Here is a 26,236-nt window from a genome sequence, read left to right on the forward strand (position 1 = left end):
GGCCACTAGAGGGCGCAACGTCACCATCCTCAAACCACACTCAGGTGAACCATATGGATTTGCAGGTTAAACTTCGAATACAGCGCAGGCTTCTCCACTACGCCACAGAATATCACAAAACTTAGAGATTCTAAAACTATATTACTGTATTGTAAATTAAAACTTACTGAGATTATACTCTGTGATGACAATGTTCAGTTTCTGTTAAGTATGAGAGCAACAGTTTCTTGATTATATTAATACAATGCATTAATTAACATTCAAATTGTATTTTTCAAATCATACCTAAAACAGCAGCCATATATGGGTTAAATACTGTCCCTGTAACATTTAACTGTTATGCAAAGGCAAATAGTAATATTTATTCATAATATATGGTGGATGCATTGCATTACATAACATAGCCTTGTCACACATGATGCAGCATTTCTTTACAGTTGCAATTTGACCATAAGAATCATCTAGATACTTAAAATGATTAGTTTTTATATTGATTCCTTTTACTAAGCTTTCCCACTTACTGAATTCTTGCCTGTTCCTGATTGCCATACTTATAGCAGCTCATTGTGGGGGTACATTTGATAGAGGCAGGAGGGTTTGTTGGCTTTGTTGCCATAGATACAGAGAGTTGCTAGGCAGCAGACAGGATGCTACGGAAGCCAAGTGCAGCAGATCAGCGGGTCACTGCAGAGAGGAAAATTTTCACCCACACACCTTTCATCTGGATTAATACATTCAGAAATAAAGGAAAAGAGGAAAAAGAGAGAACGAGGCAGATAGAGGGCCATGCTGCATGGAGAGGAAGAAGCAAGTGTGCATCTGCACGTGCATCTGTGTGTTAAAGAAAGAGTGAGCGAGGGGGGGGAAAAGAGAAGGAAATGAGAAGAGAATCCATCTGTAAAGTGTCATTTCCAGCTCCTCTCAGCTCTTAACGCAGCTGTTTTGAAAAACACATGTTCGAGCATGCAGGTACCGCAGCCCCGTGATGACTATTAAACGATGAAACATCACCAGTGCAGAAGAGATTCAACTCATTTAAAGTTTAACACCTTTTATGCACTCCATAATGGTCCAGAAACACAATGCACAGCATATCTTTTTGTTATGCACATTTTTCCTCTCTCATAACTACCCACTGTGGTCAATCAATAACTTCTCCCAGATCAGAGGGCTTGTCTGAGTCATCTCTGTCATTGCAGCCCCACTTTCATGATTGTTTTTGCCTGCAGAGAAGGTTTCGTGGCTGAATGGCATTCTGTTGAGTGCGCAGGCTGAGTGTAGGAAGCGAGTGATCTGAGAGAGGGCAACAGGGTGTCCATCTGTTTGTATAAATGCTCTTCCACAAAACCCCAGTGCATAAGCTCCTTACATAAGGAATAAAACAGTAATCTCTCTCCTCCACAGGTAGGCCTATATGCAACGAGCTACACTCATGTTGCTTGATTTAAGTAAATGGATGAGGTTTTCTTCACAATTTAGTTAAAAGCATAATTTACTGAAGACGTTTGCAACTCATCCTAGTGACTTCCTAAAATGAAATAGCTGCTTTTGACTAAATTGAAATGAATGTAAACTTAAATAAAGACAAATCTACATGATAATCTCCTGAGGAGCGTTTTGTTTGCATGTTTTGCCTCTCAAAAAGCAGACTTAAGGAGTTTTATTTTCGAGTCCTGTGACTTTAAGTGCTCCTCCATCGCAGTGACGCACGCAGCTCTGATCCGAGTATATGTCGCAAGTGCATTCTCATTATTCAATCCTTTAAATCAGATCTCGGGCTTGTTTTTTTGTTCTCGTGTTATTTCAAAACCCGTGTTGTTTAATTCCAGATCCCTCAGTTAAACTGCATCCGTCTCAACTGCGTTCAAACTTACTTACTGCACTCTGACATTTTCATTTTTCTGTCTGCATCACCACCATTCCCTCTGTAAACACTATATCCCTCCACGAAAAATAGGCCTTTACATGCTTTTATTGGATTGAGCCGAAAGGTTAATTCCTGGAATCACAAAATCAACCTGGTTGAATACTAAATTTAATATTTTGTCAAAAAAGCCTGTACTTTATATTTAATGTTTGCTTGTGGTTAAGCGACTTGCGAATAAAACGCGTGAATGGAATTCTACTTATTAATTGATTGACGTATTATGCTTTGAAAAAGTCTACGTGCTGACGTAACGTACTAAACCATGCACATCTGATGTGATAAATAATAAAACGTGCTTAAATATAGCGCACCAGTCAGTATAACACAACACCGTGCCTGAAGGATATTTTCAGGACATTTGTATATTAAAATTATATCACACATTTAATACAATTACGTGTAATTCTTACATTCTAGTTCTCAAATGTAAACACGGAGAAGAATTTTACAGGATCTTTTCATTAAGATGGGGAGGCGGATGAATACATAAACCGCTTCAGCGTGATCTCTTCCTACTGCACATTAGCCCCGCCCATAATTCTGCTTCCATACAGACGCGAGCGTACTCTAACCCGATTGGACGAAACGCGCAAAGCTCATCTCTGATTGGCCACGTCAGCTGTCCATCATAATGCATTGCTAGTCATGGTGGATAGGACACTTTGTACATGGAGGTTTTTTGACTGTACGGGCTAAATAATAACCCTGAACAGGAGTTAAGGATTCCACATATTATTATTGACATCTGTTCGGTGTTTTTTACATTTTTGCCTGGTTTCATCTGTATTACACTTCTTTCACGTATCGGGCCGTAAGAAACCTGGTGTTTATCGCACAGATGTGGATCTTGTAGCTGCTCCGGGTAAGTCGTTCGTCCAGTCTAGCTGAAGCTCTTATAGTGCCGAATTACTGCCGTCACCTCTCTGAATTTATTTCATAAAAAGATCCAAATGAAGCCTATTTCGCCTAAACATACACTGGTTATTTGTTGTAAGCGTCTTATTAGTGCATCAAAGAGGAAAGAGTCGCGACTGAAATCGAAGCTAGTGATAAACGGAGGTTGAGACTAACGTTAGGCTTTTAATAACCAAATGGTGACAAGGACATAAGATGTTACCCATCACAATTACAGTACTTTTTTAGGATTATCTACCCTAAAGTTAGTGTGTTTTTCTAAATCGTGACTTACTGCACCGATACGAACGGTGTTCATTGTTGTGGTGCTTCTGACGAGCTGTCAGATTTAGTCGCTGTCTGAAATGTCAACATGATTTTGATGCAGTCGCACACATTTCGGCTCACCATGTCGTGCGCTACAGAATAGCATGTGCTATGTAGTGACGTTAGAACATATTATGTGTTATTAACCGATTCAAGATTTTTGTTGAAGTAGACTTAATTTTTTTTTAGCACTGAAGCCACTTACATATCAAGTTTGGTTGATCCTGCTCACGGACTCTAAACAAAAGTTTGGTTTAACCTACGCAGTTCTGCGACACCACCCTCTCTCTTTCTGTTATGCAATAACAACATGTGTTTTTGGTGTATTCGTACTCTTAAAACTTTCTTTGTAAACATTTGCTGGCTCTAAAGTAAACTTTTGATGCCAAGGACACCTAAAATATGATGGCCCCCCTTGCTAAGAAACCATCTTCCTAAGACGTGAAGGAAAATAATAAAATGTAAAAAGATATAAAACAACTGTAATAATTTTAGAGCTGTAGTAAAGCCAAAAATAAATGATTTGGTATTATTATTATTAAAAAATGTAATTTTTATTAAGGTATTTTTCTTAAAATTTACATTTTGTTAGTAATAAAAATCTTGAATGAAATATTCATTGTTAAACTCTTGATATAATGTCTCATAATAATTTCTTGAATTTTTTTGGGTCTTCTGGACGTCCCCGGAGCCCAGTTTGAAAACCCCTGTCTTAAGGCATTCAGAGAAGAAATGTCATTTTAACAAGTTTTAAAAGCGTGACTTCAGTCTCTCATAAAAATACGTTAGTTTGAAGTTTCCACAGCCTGAGTTGTAAGTGTGAAGAGCGTCTGTCCTAGACGCTTTGCTGTAGTGTAATGTGTGTGTGTGTGTGTGTGTGTGTAGAAAGCTTTTGATTGGTTGCTTCAGAATTCCAGCTCTCATTATAGGCTGTATCTCATAATGAGCTGAATGTCTAGGTCATGCAGACAGGTACTGTGCTGTCGTGATTCCCAGCAGGGTGTCAGCTCTACCTCCAGAGGCTCGATGCTGTTATGTCCTCCCACCTGGGGTACCAATAACAGTCAGAGAGAAAAGATTCTTTCACGCATTACAAACCTACCACTGCTGTTTTGAAATGCTTCAAAAAAGTTTTCAGAAAATAACAAGCATCCTGCGAACAATCACGTTCGTTTCGTAAAAAAAAACACTGCTTGCTAATGGGAAGTTTGATGCATGGAAATGATTAGGCGGATGCAGCTCAGAAAACGTTTTTGTTGTGATGGAACATGAAACCTTATTTAAGCAGGGCAGGATGATGCAAAACATGACAGAACAAAAGTAGTGTTATGTCTTCATCCTATGAATCTATAGTGATGTTTTCATCACCATGAAGTCAAAATAATGACTATTCATCCTGAGTCTCTTATCCTGTTTTCCACATAAACAAATTTATGACTGCGCAGCCACTGTTTTTATTAGATGTCTATCTGTCTGTCTTGTATTTGATGTGCTCTCGCATGTGTCAAAGGTCCTCTGCGGCCTGTAAAGCGGGTCTTCGCTTTGTTCTCGTTGTGAAATTTGTTAAATATCCTCTGGTCACATGTTTTAATCCATTTTTCCACTCGAACAATGTCTCCCTGAAAGCGTTTGACATAAAATGCTTGCTGTGGACTTTACCCAGACATCCAGCTGTGGTCCAGTTTTTTTCTTTTTCTTTTTTTGTCAAATACTGGTGAGCTTAAAGGAATAGGTTGTTCCAAACCTTTAAGACTTTCTTTTGTGCAACGTAAAAGAAGATATTTTGAAGAATGTTTCAAATGGTTTTGTCCATATAATTAAAGTCAATGGGGTCCATAACAGCACTGGGACATAAACGACATAAAGGAGTGTAAATGTAAAATACTTTCTGCACTCAATAATCATTTTGTCCTTGATCAGTGGCATCTGATATTGGCCAGCGTCTGATTGGAAACAAATCCACTTTAAGGTCATAGCGCTGCTGATTAAATTAAGTTTTATGGGGAGGAGGGGGGGCCTTCCCTGCCCTTTCCGATTCAAAATGGCCTCGGTGTCCTTACTGGCTGTGCGGTTGGTGGAGTATAGGGCATGCTGAAGGGCTGAAGCTCCTCTGAGAGAGCGCAGCCCTCCTTCCCTGTGTTAATCTCTCCTCCAGCAAGCTCTTAATTGAGCCGTCATCAGCTGATCTAGGGGTTAAACATCAATTAAGGTAATGAGCAGTGTGAAAAGAGACCACTGAAGATGAGGGCAACCCTTTTCCGCTGGAGATGAGGCAAGATTGGCAGGGGTTTAGGGGTTTTGACAAGCAATCAGAGTTGCATGTTTTTAAAATGAGCTTTTGAAATGTTAGCGGAAGCAGGCACGCTTAGGTTTTCAGATTGTGCGGGGGTATCTCAGACTTGAGAAAGCTGATGTGTGCACCATTATTATCGTTGTTTATGTTTAAACGTAAAATGTTCATTACTCTGTGGTTAAAAAGTCAGTAGTGTGTGTTTGTGTACATGCACACTACACACTATGTATACTTTTTTAATATATAATACTATCTTACATTTACGTTTAACTTTATTTTATATGTATATATGTTTTGCATTTCTATATTTTTATATTTTTATACATACATTAAGTTATATGTGCGTAAACATTACATATATCTATATATATCTATATCTATATATATATATATATATATATATATATGTATGTGTGTGTGTGTGTGTGTGTGTGTTAAAAATATTATAAATATTTTTTTGCATTTTTAGAATGTATATTTTATGTGTATTTTTATACTATATTTAAATTATATACACACACTTAATTGTATTTTACATGTAAAATTTTTTGATATTTTATATTTTTATATTATATTTTATATATATATATATTTGTTATTTACATATATATATATATATATATATATATATATTAATTTATATATTTGTAATTCATGTAAATTAATTTGTAGCATGTAAATTATTAAAAAATATATATATATTTATATATATATATATATATATATATATATATATATATATATATATATATATATAAATTACAATTTTGTTTTTCCATACATTCATGTGTAGTATGTAAAATAATTCAATGATATATATATATATATATATATAGTTTTGCATTTTTATAATTAATGTATATAGAATTTTGATATTATATGTATCATTTTATTATACATTACATTTTAATTATATATATATATATATATGTATATATACTCACATACACACACACACTTAATTTTATTATGTATGTATATTTTTTTATCTTTTATATTATATTTTATATTTTTCGTTTCTGTATATATATATATATATATATATATATATATTCTAAATTCATCCTAAATTCATGTGTAGCATGTAAATAATTAAATATTAATAAAAACATGTGAGATATATAATTTTGTTCATATATAATATGATTAAAAGTAGGTTCCAAGCCACTTTTTATACTTAACATTATAACTAAATTCATGTTTAGCATTAAAAACAATGTAAATTTTAATTTATTATTTGATTTTAATTTGTCATTTATTAGTTATAGGCCATTACATGAAAATGCCAGAATTTTGATATCAGTGCATCACTAAATAAAAGTTTCATGACATTTCATGATGTAAGCATTATTTAATGTAGTAACGATTATTATTGACCGTTATTACAAAGTGCTGTCTATGAAATTCCATTCTTTTAGTTGTTTCGAGACCCCATCCAAGTTCCCGTTTCCTTCAGCCGGCATGAATTTGCTAGACTAACTTGGAAGGTTGAAGGTTTCTGGACTAGATTTTGCTGTCCAAACAAGGTCTAAAGAACAGTGTGGTTACCTCAATGCTGAAGTACTGGTGTCATCTTACTGAGTAGAGAGCAGCTGTATCCCTTATAAAGACCACCACTCATGCATTCACACAAACACATGGGTTAAAAAGACAGACCACCATTCATGCTCTCTCGCTGCTTGAAGAGGCCCCAGGTTTTAATCTTTAAGTATATCTTTAATGTGCATATCATGTGATTTCTACATCAAATTTTCTGTTTCTGTTTCACTGCATCAGAGGTAATTGTAGCACATATGCTTTCACACCATTCTTAACCGCACCACAGAAACATTTTTCTTTTTTGTAGTAAGACATAAGCATGAATAATTGGTCCTCGTGTGAACATCTTTTAATCATTTTATTATGCAAGACACTGAATGCATTATTAGGTAAATGATAAAATTGCTGCCTTCATGCTGGTTAACATGCGAGCGCTTGATTAATGAACGCGGGCAGCTCAGACATCTGTCATGCTTGGACATTTTCACGTCGTCCCCACGACACTGATTTCCATATCGTGAATCAGGCGTATTCCGTTGAGCTTAAAATATGTCATCATCAGTAGTGCTGAATTCCTTAAAATTCCCCTCGAGCTAAAATGACGTGCGGCGACCTCATTCCGGGTGTGCGGTTAAAGGGATAACAAATGAGAACCTGAAAAATCAAATTGTGTTTATTTTTAGTTCGGGATTAATCTATGCAAAGCATTAGAAGTTTGCTTCTAAATATGGTGAATGGCTTTTCTTTTCTGTGTGCGTCTGTGAGGATATTTTGGTTCTTGTATGACGGTGGTTTAGTCGTCAATTTATCCAGATTATGTTTTTTTTTTTCCTCTGCTGAATGTAAGTGTTAGTGGATGAAATATCCAATTGCATAAAACCAACAGCCATGACCTACATAATTTAAATGGTGTTTTGATATTCACATACAAAATATTTCTCATAGATGGAAGATCCAGTAACAATTTTTTCTTTTGTTTATTAAATATAGCTGTCCTTAAAGGGATAGCTCACCTGAAAATTGACATTTTTTAAATGTTTTCTGTCATTATTTGCTCACCTTCATGTCATTCCATGTTCGTTTCTTTTGTTTTTTTTTGTCCAAGTCAGTAAGGTCCAATGTTCTTGACTTTCATTATATGGACAAAAAACTCAATATGTTTTTCAAAATAGCTACTTCTTTATCCATCAGCTCTCTGTCACAGACTCTGTGTGCTTTTTCCTTCCAGAACAAAGCAGAGAACTCACTGTCATCTTGTCAGGTCTCGTCTAGTGTAACCTATGCATACCGACACAGATATTTCCCTTGGGAACACACACAAAGTCATTTACTGCAACCTTGTACCTGATTCTGCAGCGTGATGTAGGAGACGATAGAATGAGATCTTAATGATTTCAATCCTGTGTTCTTATAAAGACAGAGATAACAGAAACTCTTCCTCTGTTCTTCCTGTCAGTAACTGGCTTACTAATGATATATGACCTAACACAGAGATTAGCTCTGCTTCACGTTCAGGGTTATTCAGGATACTTGATTTAAAAGGCTTAATGGGATAGTTCACCCAAAAATTGTAATTCTGACATCATTTACTCTCACTCGTGTCATTTAAAACCTGTATGACTTCATTTTGTCTGCGGAACACTAAAGAAGATATTTTAAAGAATGGTGGTAACCATGGTGGTAAACCGTTTTGGTTGACTTGCATTGTATGGACAAAAAAAACTTTGAGATTTTTCTCAAAATATGTTCCTTTGTGTTTGTTATGAAGAAAGAACATCATACAGGTTGGGAACGAAATGAGGGAGAGTAAACAATGACAGAATTTTCTTTTTTTTTTTGGGTGGAGCATCATTTTAACTCTCACTCATGACGCATTCAGTAAAAATGTAAATCTAGACAAATTATTGCAATTTTTGTACAAATCTAATTAAAAGTCCATCTGAAGCGGCACAGTTGGAAACCAAAGAATTACCATCTTGATCTTTTAAAAATATGGGTTCAAACATTATAGAAAGATATTGGAACTTTTTTTTATATTATTCAAAGGTCTGATGCATCAGCATTAATGGCCTGTATTGTGCTGCGCTTGGTAAACCCTGACTTTAACCTGTAACGAATGCATGGACAGAATCTTTGAATTAAAAAAAACACAGCACATAAACAGTGTTGCTGTTAGCATGACCTGACGGTACAATCGCACAACCTAGTGTTGCGTGTGTTGGATAGCGTACGGGCTAACGGGGTTACAGTGGCGTGAGAGCAAGGGTTGGCCATCACTCCCGCACAGCTGAAACAGCAAGCATTAAAGCCAAGTGCTGAAACCGTACACTTCTGCATCTCTCATTTCGCTCCTGTTCTCTCTCTTACTTCAGCCTTTTGATCTGATTTCTTTCCAATTCTTTCTTTTATTCTTCCTTATTGTAGTTTGGGGCCAAGCACTGCAGGTATGTAGGCCCTATTGTATTCAATAGTATTCTTACTATTACTCTGGCTAGGGCTCTATGGTGGTCCCTGGAACTGTTTGGAGGAAAGTTGAAAAATTTGGCAAGCTGGTTGGGGTGGGACTGAATTGTCCTCAGACCAACTTTAGGGTCTCGCATTCGAACTGTCAGCTACATTTACGATTTTTCTTCTGCTTGTAGTTTGTTTTAAACCAGTTTTGGTGTAGAAAACACCAAAACTGCACTTTTGGCACTCTTTTGAGGACAGCACTACCCAGGGGTCAAGAAATAGTTAGATCATGTCAACATTACACTTCATACCCTCTTTGTATGTCTTAGGTGAGTCCAGTGAGTTCTCAATTGTTATGAGAAGCTGTGAGAGCCATGTTTTTTGTTGGCTATTTTGAATTTTAAAGGGATCGGTCACCCAAAAATGAAAATCCTGTCATTAATTTACTCATCCTCGTGTCATTCCAAACCAGTAAGACTTTTGTTCATCTTCAGAACACAAATTAAGATATATTTGATGACATCCGAGAGATTTTTGACCCTGCATAGACAGCAGCGCAACTGAAATTCAAGGCCCAGAAAGGTAGTAAGTACATCGTTAAAATAGTCCATGTGGCATCAGTGGTTCAACCATAAGATTATGAAGCTACAAGAATACATTTTGTGTGCAAAAAAAAACAAAACAAAAAGTAACAACTTTGCGTGTGAAAAGCATTCTCATAGCGCCGTAAAATCGCATAAAAAACCACTGATGTCACATGGACTATTTTATTGATGTCCTTACTACCTTTCTGGCTCTTTAAAAGAGAAAGGGTTATTTCACCCAAAAATGAAAATTAGCCTATAATTTACTCACCCTCTAGGCATCCTTGGTGTATATGACTTCCTTCTTTCAGACGAATTCATTCGGAGTTATATTAAAAATCATCCTGGCATTTCAAGCTAGCTAGCTAGTTTAAAGTGATTATTACGTTTAAGATATGGATATTTTTCTTACGAAAACACATCGATTAGCTACAGGAGGCCTTTATTAATTCCCCGGAATCGTGTGAGGCACTTTTTATTATGGATGGATGCACTTTATTGGACTTGTTTTGGACTGATGAAGAGAAATACTCACCCATGCAATGATAAAGCTTGGAAATGCCAGGATCATTTTTAATATAACTCTGATTGGATTTGTCTGAAAGAAGGAAGTCATATACACCTAGGATATCTGGTAAATTATGGGCTAATTTTCATTTTTGGGTGAACTAACTCTTAAACGTGGTAATTACATTGCTGTCTATGCAGGGTCAGAAAGTTTTACGGGTTTGGAACATCATGAGGGTGAGTAATTAATGGCAGAATTTTACATTTTTGGGTGAACTAAGCCTTTAATGGAAACTGTTTTTCTGCTACTCAGAATTTGTCCGGTCTTCATCCAGTTTGGGTCACATAATCTAAAGGCAGTGTCTGACAAAAATTATATAATTCAGAATTGTTAGCTTGTAAGACACTACGAAATTTGACATGAAGTTGATAAATGTTTTCACAGTTCTGTTGGCAAATCAAATGAAACTTTGCCAGTAATGCTAGAAGCATTTACATGCACTTTAAAAGTTTGATTTAGACAGACTAAAGGAAAAGTATTCTATACCATCCTCAGATCGTAAAACTACCATAGTCTCTTACATCAACAAATGGCAAAATGAATGGGATCAGTGTACGAGCAACAAATTGCGTGAAATTAACTCTACTCTGGGTAACTCTAAGTTTTCAATAATTGCTGGAATCAGATCACTTACACACAATGCAGAATAGAATATTCCAGATTCACACACATGTTCTTAATATCAGTTGAAGTGCCCAGTATCTCTTAAATATAATTTGCTCAATTTTATTGGTTAAAGGTCTCTTATGAACATTTTAATGAAAACTTTAAAAACCTTCGCCATGAAAAGAGCCAAGGAAACTGGAAAGGTGATAAAACAAACCAGCCAACCAACCAATTAACAGACAGTCTGAAGCAATAATTTGTTTGGTAAACCTTTTGTAAAGGTGTATTGTAAACATTTTATGTTTGACTGAAGTGACAGCTGTTTTGTGTGAAGTCGTACCAGACCAGACTTGACTTGACTTTTACAATACAAATGTAACTGAACTTCGTCAAGCACGAATACACATTAATTGGACAACAGTCGTAGTACGCATTTTATTGCCACCATGTCCTAGGACTAACAAAACTTTTTATTTACAGCGCCACCTAATGGTCAAAACTTAAATATTTGTTTACACTCGAAACTTTGTAATTTAGTTTACATTTGAGTACAATTCAATATAGATGGTGCTTGGCCTCAGTAATTGCTGCTTGCAGCTGTATTTCTCGTTATTCTGCTATTTTACTTGCTGCCGTCTCTTTCTCTCATGGGGCGCTACAGTTCTATGGCGGTACAGCTGTGGTTCTTGTCTAGGGCCATCTGCACACATTGTCTCCTTCGCTCTCGAGGCTCAGTATGGCCGATCTCCGCCATGTTTTAATGGAAGATTGCTGGCTGGCCTCTTCTCATCACAGGAGATACAGGCAGCAGTATGGACAGCCGGGAAATATGCCAGAAAGGGAGGAGGGACAGGGAGAAAAAAAATCCCCTCTTTCTACTTCCAATGTGACACACTTGGTGTGCGTGTGTATGTGTGTTTGTGAGTGTTTACTCATGTGAATATGCACGCTTCTCTCAGATGGAGCTCTGAAAGCAATTGTGCACTTAAAAACAAGGCCCGGCCGGCCAATCAGATCCAGCTATGGGATATTTGTTTGTAGAGGTTTATAAAATATTACCTCATGTTAATGTTTTATTTTTGTGAGTTGGTTTTAATTGATTAATGAAATGTGTGTTTCTGTAGCTGTCTCTTTTAAAGAGAGCTCTTTTTTTCGTGCACACATGCTTACACGTGAGCGTTTACGCATCTTTTCCGTGATCTGCCTTCAGCAAGGATTTTGTGAATCTTAACCACTACATGTTTTCTTCTGGGGATTACAGCCAATGTTTATATTATTCAAATGCTACATAAGCACTCCTACAGTCCATCTTGAGGGCAGCAGGCAGGACTTTTCTTTCTTTTTCTTCTTCTTCTTGTCCTCTGCTTTGCTAGTCTTTATCAAGTGTTTTACCAGAATGTGTTACGGAGCTGTTTAAAAGGCTAGATTTTATTGATGCATGTTGTGTGTCGTTCGTTTAGTTTTTACATTCGAATTTTTAAATATTGAAATATTTAAATTTAGACTTTTTAGGACATTTGACTTAGTCAGAGCTGTGTCCTGTTGGTTAGGATATGCTTGACACGTACGTTAAGGTGCTTGTCCTAAAAAATGGTATGCACCTTTAAAAAAATGATGGGGTTGGTAAGATTTTTGAAAGGAAATTGTTAATGAAATTGCTCATGCTCACTCAGGCTGCTTTTATTTGATCAAAAATACAAGTAAAAACAACAATATTGAGAAATATTATTACAATTTAAAATAGCTTGTTTCTATTTGTTTGTATTTTAGTTTATTTTTATAATGGTAAAGCTGAATTGTCAGTGTCACATGATCCTTCAGAAATCATTCTAATTTGCTGAATTTGTGCTCAAGAAACTATTTTTATTATGATCAGTTTTTTCATACATTTGTGGAAAGTGTGATACTGTGTTTTTCAGGGTTATTTTAGGAATGGAAATTTCAAAAGAACAGCATTTATTCGAAATGGAATTTTTTTGTAATGTTTTTTGTAACTCTTAACGTTTTAATCTTGCATTAATATGAAGAGTTATAGATTGTGGTCAGTGTTGGGGAGTAACTAGTTACATGTAAAATCGTTTTGTAATTTAATTACAAAATGTAACTGTAATCTGTTACAATTACTAAGAAAAATGTGTAATTAAATTACAGTTACTTATGAAAATGTTAACAGTTACAAAGGGGGTTACATCTGAATATTTCTTGTGTTAATATTTACTATTATTATTTTAAATCTGTAAATTAAATCTGTCTTTAACCTCAGAATGATCTATATTCAATCTATAATCTTAATTCAAGTGATGAAGCATTTTGAAAGTGACAGTAATCAGTCTTGAGTACTACCATAAGGTTAACCCTACCTGGTTTAAGTGTTTAAAAAATGATTAACAGTTGAAAACATTAGTTAGAAATTTAGAAAAGTAATCAGTTACATTAATAAATTAACTGAAATAGTTACACTACTTGTTATGTTTGAATAGTGCTGTCAAATGATTAATTGCAATTAATCGCATCCAAAATAAAGGTTTTATGTGTGTGCTGTGTATATTATTTAATATATAAACATATTTTTCTTAAATACATACATGCATGTGTGTGTATTCATATATACACAGTATACACACATTATGTTAAAAAAAAACTTTTATTTTGGATGCGATTAATCGTGATTAATCGTTTGACAGCACTACATTTGAAATAGGGTAAGGTAGGGTAATCTCTAACCTATTACATTTACAAAGTAACTTTCCCAACACTGATTACAGCAAAGATTTACATGCATAAGAACACTTGAGGAGCATTTTCTACTAAGTGCTTGTCGTGTGAGTTGCTGCGTGCATGTAGCAACAGCACTTTTGGTGTGTTTTATTTTTCTACTTTAAACAAATCATTTTTGGTACCGGCCACATATTCCATATTGGTGCATCCCTAGCAAAACACAGCCTGTTTGACTCAGCTCTGGCACATTTTTACCTGTTATTTTCTTGCTTGGTTACAAGGACCAAATTATGTTTTATTAAAGAAACAAAAACAGATTTCAGTTACTGAGTTAAAAAAATAATAAAGTCCTTCACAAGGCTGGCATGTCAGACCCACGTGACTCTGTTGCCATCTGAACATTTTTGCTTGCTGCACAAACAGTGAATAGAAACATTTGCTGAGGTTATCAAAGACGCAGACAGAACAAGGAGACTTGCTGCGCTGAGGAAACCGAGAGGAAGAGCGAGGGAGACGGGGAGGCCGCCATCAGAAATAAATAACCTGTGGTGGAGGAAGGGTTTATCACAGTTCCTGTGCGGTACTAACAGGTGTGCCTGTGTGTGTGTGATATGGAGCGTTGAAAACTTCAGGATGAAGACAAGGGCTGTGTGTTGGGGGTTGAGGGGATGTACAGGGTTAAAGAGGTTGTGCCCTTCCCACCTGTAGCCTGTCAGCTGTTGCCTGTTGAAACGTCAGCTGTTTCTGAGAAGCGTGTGTGTGTTTGAGAGAGAGTGTTCTGTGTGTGTGTGTGTGGGCTGCTTCTCTCATGTTAAATACCTTTTGAGAATTCGTTTTTTTTTAACACCAGAAACCCATCACTTCTCACCCTCCTAAACATTGTAGAGAGAAGACATCACCTCTTACTGACAGCTGATGGCTCTTTGTCATCGTAAAGGCCCCGACGTTTACTCATGTCCTTGACTGGTTTAGTCTGTGATCAACCCGGCACGTGGAAAGCTGCAGTGAAATCATCTAGGCATGCGTGATGCATCAGTACTATATGAGTTCTCAGCCAGTATTACAGAATTTGTACATTTGTTTATAACAGGCAGTGTTGTAGTAGCTTAATTGTTCTCGCTCATTTCCTCTATTTTCAATCTATTTGCCGTCATTTAATGCTCACTTAAAGTTAATTTTTAGTTTAATTTAACACTATTAAATGTAATATTTAACAAATCTCAATTAACGTCCATTTTCATGCTATTCATTACAATATGCCTAAATTCATTTGTATAGAGTGATTTTAGGTTTTACTGTTTTTATTCACGTTTTTCAATTCAAGTTTATTTGTATAGCCCTGTTTACAGTAGGGCTGCAACGATTTCCCAATTTCTAGAGCTGTCAAATGATTAATCGCAATTAATCGCATCCAAAATAAAAGTTTGAGTTCGGCTAATATAATGTGTGCACTGTGTGTAATTGTTATGTATATATAAATACAAACACATTCATGTATATATTTAAGAAATATTTACATGTATTTATTATCATTTTTATATAATTTGTATTATATATAAATAAAAATATTTTGTACATAACATATTTCTCTTAAATATATACATTAATTTGTGTGTATTTATATATAAAAATGAATTATAATTATCCGATTACTCGATTAATCGTCAGATCAGAATAATCGACAGATTACTCGGTTACCAAAATAATCGTTAGTGACAGCCCTTGTTTACAGTATATATTATTTCAAAGCATCTTTACAAAGCATCTGCTTGTTTCAATGTTTCAAAGAGTTTACCCAAAAATGAAAATTCTGTCATTAATTACTCATTCTCATGTCGTTCCAAACCCGTAAGACCTTCGACTTGCATAGACATAGTTAAAATAGTCCATGTGACATCAGTGGTTTGACCTTAATTTTTTAAAGCTACAAGAATAGTTTTTGTATGCAAGAAAACTAACGACTTTATTCAACAATTTCTACCATTTTCTACCATTCTGGCTCTTGAATGTGTCAGTTGCGTTGCTGTCTATGCAGGGTCAGAAAGCTCTCGGATTTCATCAAAAATATCTTAATTTGTGTTCCAAACTTGAACAAATGTCTTATAGGTTTGGAATGACATGAGGGTGAGTAATTAATGACTTAGTGAGTAATTAAAGAATTTAAATTTTTGGGTGAACTATCCCTTTAAAATGAGTAAGTATTCTGTTATCAGCCAGACATAAGTGTGTAAGTATTATCCGTATGGCAGTAATATACTATAGATATAACATAATAATTTTTATATGGTTAGTTAATGTAATTTATTTGGTTCAGCAGACACATCAAAAATAGGCTAAAATATTTTGCTTCTATTGATTACAATATAATGATAATATTTGACTGTTTGGTATGTTTATATGTTGATCCAAAGTTGCCAACTGTGATTAAATATAGAAATATGGAGAGTAAAAAGGAACTTTAGGGGTGTTAGTAGGGCTTGTGCGTTTGCATTTGCAAACACATTTACATTAACACCTTCATTAAATGTGGTTAGAATCGTTCCTATGCCACCTTGAAATGTCACTGATCAGATCACAGACAATGCATCTTAATAGCAGGTGTAAATGGGGCTATAGAGAATTGTGTGTGTGCTCTTTTGGTGAAAGCCAGTAAAGCAACCCCATAATAACTTGCTAAAAACCCTTAGCACCTGAATAGCAGTGCCTTGATAACATGCTAGAATTGTCAGCGCATTTTACACAGACCTTTTTAATTTTACTTCAGATAATTTAGTTTTTAAAATGAATGTTTTAGAGCAGAACATTGTCTGTATCTGACCCCGGACCACAAAACCAGTCATAAGGGGCAATTTTTTGAAATTGAGATTTATACAACATCTAAAAGCTGAATAAATAAGCTTTCCATTGATGTATGGTTTGTTAGGATATTTGGTATTTGGCAGACTTGAAAATCTGGAATCTGAGGATGCAAAAAAAATCTAAATATTGAGAAAACCGCCTTTACCTTTGTCCAAATGAAGTTCTTAGCAATCTATATTACTAATCAAAGATTAAGTTTTGATATATTTACTAAATATCTTCATGGAACATGATATTTACTTATATATCCTAATGATTTTTGGCTTTCAAAAAAATCGATAATTTTGGTGGTTTCTACAAATATGCTACTTAAGACTGGTTTGTGGGGTCGCATATAGCTTTACATTTTTGTGTTTATTTTCTCTGAATGTCTAGAGTAAACTCTGGTTATCTTCACAGATTTTGAGTAAGTCTCAGTTTAACAGAAGATCGAGCTTGTGCCTGCTTGAGAGTTGTTTGAAGGGTCAGAGTAAATTATTTGAGATTGCGGTACTGTCTTCTCGAGTGGAAGCTGAAGGAGCTTAGGCAAAGACAAACAGGTTGCGTTGTCTGTTAGGACTCATCTAGCTCCTCTTGACCTTTACCCTTTAGCTCTGACCGTCTGCCTAGGCCGGGAAATACAGTGTTTCAGAATTACATAGCGTTTTTTGTGTTGACATCAGAATGGAAGATTCAACTGATTCTTTTTAGCACGTTCATTCTCTAATTTTATATCATTGTATGATTATTCTTCAGCTGAACCTGTTGTGTGATTTATTTATTTATTTTTTTCAATGTTAAAGTACTTTTGGAAGAGGCTTTTTACAGTGATATTTGTCTGCTGTCCTCAGCTCAAGTAATTTAAATAGGACAGTGCTTGTCCTGTTATTTGGTCTGGTTGGTTAAAAGGCCACATGCACACAGCTGTTCCTGGTATGAGAATCCTTTTATGACGCTGCGTTTTCTGGGAAAGGGGATATGGAAAAACGTGATGGAGTAACTGACGTTTTTTTCTGCCCGCACCTCGTACGTGGAACTTAAAAATTCCTGAAAATTAAACTTCTTCCTGATTTTATGGTAATGCTGTGTTGTTTTTGTATGGTGATGTACAAATAAGGGAAACGAAACACTCTTAGCTCATATCCTGTGTAAAGTCTTCTTTCGTTCAGATTCTGAATAATTTAAAATGAGATTGCACTGTAGTCCTACCATAAGAGAGTTCGTGAAATATATTTATTAAACATGATAAGCCATTAATTAAATGTTGAACAGGGTTTTTTTTGCCAGTAGTTTGGATATTTTTCTGTTTTGTCAAACTTTCAACTGATCTGATTACAAATAATTATCAGTTTATTTTCAGTGTTTTTATGTGGTTAGAATTGTTATTTGTCATTAAATGCGACTTTTATTTATTTTAAAAAAAATATTTTTTTTTGTTTTTTTTTTTACAGTCTTTTGTATTTAAAAAAAAAAAAGCTAGAAATAATACAGCTATAATGTAACTCCATAAATTCATTAAATGCACTTTTGCTGAAAAACTATGGCATACACTGTGGAAAAACGTTCCAGTATGCACATTAAATTGTTTCTGCATGGATGTGGTTCCACTTCCCAAACCTGATTCTTTTTCTACAAAGAAAGTGAAAGAAACTTAACAAGGAACAGGATCTTAGCAGACTGATGACCAGTCAATGATTTGTGTCGTTCTTGCAATTGTGTCCTCTTGATTTTGGCCCGCATATGTTACGTTAAAGATGTTTGTATATTTTTTTTTCTCACTCATGGCAGATTTCCAGTTTGATCTAGCATGGGGAGGGTTTCATTTCCCCCGTTCTCTTATCCACAACGTTTATCCATATAAGTTACTCTTTGTGAGAAACCACAGTGTCCAGACCTCCTCCTCAACCCTTAACGTTCTCAGTGCCAGAGCGTGATTTGTGCCCGAAATGTTTTTTGTGTCCCTCCCATTGGAAACTCATTGACATAGCAGATTTACAAACCCATGGCCTTTGCATTCCCACACCCCCCGAAAGCCCTTCTGAGATTTCAAGGTCAGGAAAGGGCAAATCTTGAGATTTGTTCTTGGTGAAACCGTGATTGTTCTTCCGAAAAGACTTGAAAATTGCTGCTTTTTCTATATATAAAAAGGTTTTCATACTAGTGTGTTCAGCTCTGGCGTGGGGTGTCGCCTGCAGTAGCTTTAGACCCAAAAAGTTGAATTCGCTACAGCTGTGACAGCAGAGACATCGCAAGGGGGTGTCGGAACAAAAGGTGTGTAGGCAGCTGCCACTGCATTTAACACACACATGTACAGGCAGGAGAACAGAGGATCTGACATACTGACAAGCGTCCCAATCCCGACACCCATCCACCCTCTCAATTACATCCAAAGACACTGATGGATTGAAGGCAGTTGCTAAAGGCATATTAGGGCAAAGGGTGAGGGGTGGGGGGCTTTGAGAGGAGGGCTGGGGGTCTGAGCGCTCTGCATTAGAAGCTCATTGCTGAACCGGTCTCCACTGTCAGCCAGGCATAGGTCATGGGACGAGCTACGCTGTAGTCCGCTTGGATTTTATTTGATTGTGCTTGATTGGGTCAACGGGAAGGAATCAATCCAGAGGCTTTTTGTTCATCTTTACTTAGAAGGGGTAAGAAGAACTTAATGTGATACCAATAACTCTATTTTAAGATTGTGTAACTTCATGTTTTTTTTTTAACTGTAGTTTCATATGCTTTGGTTTCCACAAAAATAGCTGAATGTGACACCAAAATAGAGCGGTTAAATCCTAAAATAGTTTACTAGTTTGTTTTTTAGATTTGTATATTCCGTAAACGTCACTAAGTGATCAGGTTGACATGAACAATGTGTTGCCTTCAGGGTATTTCCGAGCGTTGAAGAGTGGTGTGGTGTGACAGGACCATGTGCTGTAATGCATGACAGCTTCACTCTACACGCAGAGCAGTTCACATCTCTGTTTGCCTCTCTCAATCTCTTTCTTTTGATTATAGTAAACATTTGTCACAATACTTATTCTTCTCACTGTGTTTAAATAGAAATTCAGTTGTGTTTTTATACTGTGTAATAATTTTACCAGCAGTTTCAGTATGGAACGCATACATTAACATTTAAAAGTTTGTTTCTTTTAAAGAAATTAATCATTTTATAATAAAAAAGAATTTTATAATGTTACAAAAAAATCTGTTTCATATAAATACTGTTCTTTTGAACATTCTAAAAAATGTCAGTTTCAGCAAAAATAGTAATCAGCACATCTGTTTTTAACATTGATAATATTAAGAGATGTTTCTTGAGCACCAAATCAGCATATTTGAATGATTGCTAGGAATGTAGCGATATCAAAATCTCACAATACAATAATATCATGATATGAAGTCCAAGATACGATATTAAAGAAAAAATACAAATTGAAAAAACTTTGTACATTTTAAAGGTCAATTATTTAATCTAATGCATTTTGAGAGTTTAAAATTAAGAGCGCCAACCCATGTTCTCAACTAAGAAAACTTAAGTCAGAAAAAATAAGTGAATTAACTTGTACCTGAACTTTAAAGGGGACTCAGCCCTCTTTTTTTATGGTATACTGTCTCAGGCTAAATTACATTCACACTGGTGTTTTAGGTGAAACAATGAAAGTAATAGTCATATATTGTAAAACAATTGCACTGAAAAATAAATTAAAATGTATATTATTTTTGCTTTACACTACAACAGGAAAATTACGATACTTGTTTCCTAATTTCTACACTTAAAAGAGATATTTTAAATTTGGACTGTAGTAATGTTACCCATTTAAACGCTAGCTGTCAGCAATTCATACTGCACTTTTAAGATTTTATTTTGACGGGAACAGCAGTAGAGCTTTTATTTTGGAGAAAAACTCAAGCTTCAGTGAAAAAAATGCGTCTCACTACAAACCTAGTGATATGCTGTAATCATCTGCCATGAAAATAAAGCATAACTGGTGGCCGTTACGTTCCCAAACACATACTAAACTAACAGCACATGCAATAAACGAGTTCATTGCATTCATTCACTATGAACGGAGACGTTCTGAGGCACGGAAAACACCGGATCATGAGCTGATCGCCTCAACAATGTGTGCGCTTTGCTTTGAAACGAGCAGCGAAAACAGACTTGGTGAAGTCATATTGCGCTTGTTTCATATCATCATGTGACCGCGATAATATCGAGACAGTTTTGCTATCGCGATATCACAATATCAATAATATCGTTACGTCCGTAATGATTTCTGAAGGATATGACACTGAAGACTGGAGGAATGATGCTGAAAATTTGCTACAGAAATGAAATTCCAAAATATGTTTTGATAAAATAAATTTTGGTGAGCATAAGAAACTTTCAAAAACATCAAGAAAATTCAACCCCAAACTTTTGAATGGTAGTGCATATGGACTCCAATTGGCTAATTAAAAAAGAAAAAGAAAAATAAGAAAATTTTGTAAAAACAAAACAAATATATATATACTTTTTTTGTAATTTGTAAAAATCATATAATTTGGCAGGTTTCCTAAAAAACCCAACAATAATATTCACTCAAAAAGTAACAGTTTTAGTCTTTTTTTTAAAGTTTTAAAAGCAGTAATTCATTTTCTAGTGAGAATTTTGTAGACATAACAGAAAAAAAACATGCTTTTGCTTAGTATTTTTCATTTGAGATTGCATTTTAAAAAAGCATGTCAATATTAACAAGAAAGAAAGATGAGTATGTATGCTTATAGCTGCCAGTATTGCGGCGTATCATTATTGTGTCTCATTTTCCTGTGTAACTTTGCGCTTGCCTTCTCTTTCACCCTTGGGCTTTTTTACAGAAACACGAATGACATCTTTTCCTTGTCTGGCTTGTCTTCTGATTGTGATTTTGATTATTACTGAACCAACAAGCTTATCTTTTGTTCGAACCAAAAAATCTTTTGTCTTGTTGTGTAACCAACTTCTCATGACGCGGTCATGACGAGCCGCTGGCAACACACCCTCTTTTCCAATTGTCACATTGATGTCACTAACGTTACACTGCGAGGAAAGGTGTGTGCGTCTCGAAGACCTTTAGTGGCGGATCGGGGTCACGTTGGGTGAGAGGGGAAAAAGATTTACCTGACCCTAGAACAGCATGTTCATACAGTAGCCTGAGAGTTTTGTCACTTGGGTTTGTTCGGCCATGTCGGACTGCTGTAAACTGACAAGTTTGACCACATTGTCCACACTGATGCTGGAAACGATAAGCTGGTGTAAACAACAGCCTATAATACTGTGGACAACACAACAGACAACTGTTTCGTCAAGTGTTTTGTTTGTCAAATGAGTATAGAATAAAAAACCCATTGAACCTTACAGCCTGCCACCAAACGAACCCACTTTTTTTAGGGTTGAAAGTGGTAACCTAGCATTGTAGTTTGCTTTCAGAGTTGACGAGACAGAAAGTAATGGTGTGATTCACAAGCTGAAGACCACGGATCCATTACACCCCTCCCTCTGAAATGCTGTCCTTGCAGTGCCGTACCCACCGCCCTCCCCCACCTCAGAGATTGGGTTACGCTTGCGGTTTGGCAGACGTTACGCCACCTATCTCCCCGTTCCTGGAGGAAGTCCAGTGACGGCTCTCAGCATCGAACGCCGTCGTATCATCAGTATACGTTGTGTACTGGACAAACGGCTGTGTTGAAAAACAGAAATCATGCGCTGCGGTCAGCAGCCGAGTAGCCATATTGGACAGGGTGAGTTCCTGCCGTGCGGGGAGGTTGAGTCAACAGGCTGGAAATATCCTGCAGTTGGTGCTGGCAGTACAACCCCAAGGTTGGAGTAAATCGCTGGAGGGTCTCACAGGGTTCCATTTTTGCCCCAGTTTAGCTGCTGCTAATGTTTTGAACAGCACTCGGCTCAAAAACAGGGTGTCTCCTTAAAGCACCTTTCCTTTATTACAGTAGCTTTGTGGCTCCGTGTTGGACCAGCCAAGCTTGTTTTTTTTGTTTTTATCGTAAGTCATATAACAGATAAGTTTGCTTTGATTTCCTTTGCTTTGTTTGGGAATTGAGGTTAAATCAACATGAAGTGTAATGAGAGATATAAGCATTCTGGCTGATACTAATACGTTGATGATTGGTCAGATGGTAAGATTTATGGCTGATTAATGGCAGATATTAAAATGTTATGTTATTTTATCTAAATAAATCAAAACAAAAAAATTAAAATGAGAATTGCTAAAGATTGCATTTAAAAGAGTTAAAAATCGACTAAAACCTATATATTAATGAATCTTTAATAATGGCCGGTAACTGATATGCTATCCAAATATTCTTCATCCCTATTCATAATGTTGATTAGTTCTGAACAAAAAAGGATATTCGACAAGACTTCAGCTTGGTTTTTACCCATTAGGAACTGCTTTGATGAAAAGTGGCCTCTATATGACTGGTAGTTCAAAGGGGTGAGTTGCTTTTTGAAGACAATTTTTAAAATTTGCAATCACACATGCAAATGAATTATGCACAGTGAGACCAGCAATATGTATTAAGAAAAGTAAATTGTCTGCATCATCAGTTTTAATTTGTGCTGACAAAATGTTACATTATCATTTCAGCAAGTTTGCAAAATGAAAATTTCACTTAAAATCATTGATTTGTATTGGATATACATGTTAGGGGTGGGCGATATTTTTCTCACAGTAATGATATATATCACAATATAGTCATTTTTGCTTTAGATAAGGTCTTTATGATTTCAACATTTTTGATAGCATAGAAATTTCATAATTCTTATCACCAGTGTCAGTATCAGTATCAGAAGGCAAGTAAACAGTCAGTGACTAAATAACATTAAAAAACTAATTTAAAAATGTTCAAAAAACATGCTTTTTATTATGTTATCATGTTTTTATTGTTTTATTGTGTTAGTTATCTGTTTTTAGTTATTTTACTTAATTAAAATAACCCTGGAAAAATCAAAACCCTAATTAATGGAACACTTTACCTTGATTCTGATTATTGATGGATTATTTTATTTTTCATTTATTTATTTATTTATTTTTGCCCTCATAGTTCATTAAAGGTTTTGACACATGCAAAGTGTGTGTATTTAACCATTCAAGGCCTATAAAGGAGCAAAAATAACTCGCTTCAATACTCCCGCTCTCTACAAGGACCGCCTTCATGTGCAAAAAATAAGTTTTCTTTCGCTGCTGATTGCATTTTAACAGCTTAAAACCACTTGTTTTTAAACCGCTTGATGATAAGTTTTCATGACCGCATGGCCCAGCAACATCACATGAGTGTAAAACCGCAATGACAAATTTCTAGCAGTTAATCGTATCTACTGGTAAATTTCCTGCCCCTATTCCATATATATGCATGCTCTGGGCCAGAGGTCTCCATTCACATCCATTGTACTTTACATTCTAGTGTCACAATATCTCAATCATCACTCAGCTTTCTTCCTCAGTACAAAATAGGTTTTATTGGCTCCGGGACTGCTGGTGGTGACAGAGCTGTGGTCATGGGGCGTTTTGTATAGCACTAATGTACGGAAACTGTAAACGGCCGAATTAAACAACTCTCTGTCCCAGTCGGTGACCTCCCGCTCTGAGCTGGGAAGGTGATGGATTTCTCAGCACAGCTTTGGACCTGGTCCAGGCCCAGTTCTGGCATGGTCCCTTATCTCCAAGCCCCAGGCCACTCTGCCTCTAGTTACAGGCAGGGATAACAAAACTGGACTCTCTCACACACACCCCGCAGAGGAGATATGCTTACACACGCATACGCGCTCGCGCAGAATACCATATGCCCACACATGGACGAGGGCAGCGTGCGCTTATCCCAGCGGAGCTCTGGTACTTCAGAGTCCTTGGGAGAAACATTGCAGCCCAAAACGTGTGGGTCCGAGCTACTCAAAGTTGGAGAATTACTCGATATAGTGAAAGGTCACAAACTTGTGACTTCTTTTTTTTCTCTTCGGTTCTTCTTCACTAGCAGCGTGTGTCTTTGGACGTGTTTACACCAAGGTGTTTTTTCACTTGTTTGCAAGCCTGTGTAAATGATGTTGTTTTGCTTGTGTTGCACGCTGATGCTTGGTTCCGCAGGATTTCCTCAGTGGTATGAGCAAAGCCACAACTCAAAATTATAACACCTTCCCCTGTATGTGTGTGTCACAGCTGCATCGTACAACGGTTCACCTTTTTGCTCTGAGACCAGTAAGAAATGCCTTCTGCTGACACGTGTGTGTTGTGTTAGTGCACTTATGTGCACAAATGTGTTTATTTAATGAACATCAGTTGATTTTCACAAGCATAACTAATTTTTCAAGATAATAAGGTTTTTGTCTTTGTTGCAGGGGGTTCCCCTAGCAGAGAAAACGGAAAGGAACCAGTGTTTTATCTGTAACCTTCTTTGTTTTTCCTTTATTGTTTAATTGTGGTGCTTGCTAACCTTTAAGGTTAGAGATCTAAACAAACCCCAACTTTGCCATTTAACCTGTTCCAGTAACGTTTGTTCTACAAACTTACAGGTTACCTCAAATTATGCAGCCTGTTGGAAGTGAGCAGTTATTTTTCTCAGCAATGTGACTTGTAAATTATACCTGCCAGATGATAAACGGCATAAAAAACGTATTATATTGATAGAGGGACTTCTGCAGTATCTGGACTCTTTTGACTTCAAACACATCTTAGCAACCACATAAAATGTGCAAAAAACCATACAGTACACCCTAACACCCTGGCATTTGCGGTGCAAGTGTTGCATTGGCGAAAGTTACTCTTATTTTCCTGAAAAAAATTAATAATTACTTTAATCTGTTGTACAATCACCATCATGCTTTCTTTCTTCACAAAATGATATGCATATTTCATATTTCAAACATAATTTAATTAGATTTATTTTAAAGGGGTCATCGGATACCTACTTTCCACAGTTTGATATGATTCGTTAGGGTCTTAATGAGAAATCTATAACATACTTAGGTTAAAATTTCTTAGTGGTAGTGTAAAAAACACCCTGTTTGTCAAAATCAGCCCTTTTCACAGCGAACTGTTTTGGTGCATTTGCCTTTAAATGCTAATGAGCTCTGCCCGCCTCGCCCCTCTCTTCTGTGGGGTGACGAGCCGTAATGTGTACTTTAGCCGCGTTTAGCCACGATACTTGCTAACTAGCACATTATTAAGAAAAGCTATTTACAAAGATATAGACGCATTTATGTAGATCGCAGAGCGCATTTCCTTCAAAAACGGAATTAACGTTAATCCTCTGCGTCTTTAGCGGCTCATATTTCAGGAGTAAATGATGACTGCTATGTTCATTATTACATCTAACAACAGAACACCTCAATCGCTAAATTGGAGACATTCTTGTCTTTCCCTGTGCTGGCGTCGAAACAATGGCGGTCAGACTGTTTACAGCTCACTCAGGGCAGGTCTAAGGTAAGACAGCCGAGTCAATCAACTATCGTGGGAGTGGCCTGGGTT

At 36.2% G+C, this 26,236-nt stretch overlaps 1 protein-coding gene across 10 annotated transcripts in view; it reads left to right on the forward strand.

Moving 5' to 3' along the window:
• The first annotated feature begins 2,563 nt into the window (after positions 1 to 2,563).
• Positions 2,564 to 26,236, forward strand: part of mef2d (myocyte enhancer factor 2d) — a 71,641-nt gene continuing 47,968 nt past the window's right edge. For 9 of the 10 annotated variants that reach the window (XM_051132445.1, XM_051132452.1, XM_051132448.1 and 6 more), the window contains exon 1: positions 2,564 to 2,789. The gene's annotated coding sequence lies outside the window, so the exon portion shown is untranslated. Of the gene's footprint in view, positions 2,790 to 19,233; positions 19,394 to 26,236 lie in introns of those variants that run through there. The other variant, XM_051132444.1, reaches the window with a different exon arrangement.

The sequence above is a fragment of the Labeo rohita genome, chromosome 16 (assembly GCF_022985175.1).
Source record: "Labeo rohita strain BAU-BD-2019 chromosome 16, IGBB_LRoh.1.0, whole genome shotgun sequence".
Classification (NCBI taxonomy): domain Eukaryota; kingdom Metazoa; phylum Chordata; class Actinopteri; order Cypriniformes; family Cyprinidae; genus Labeo; species Labeo rohita.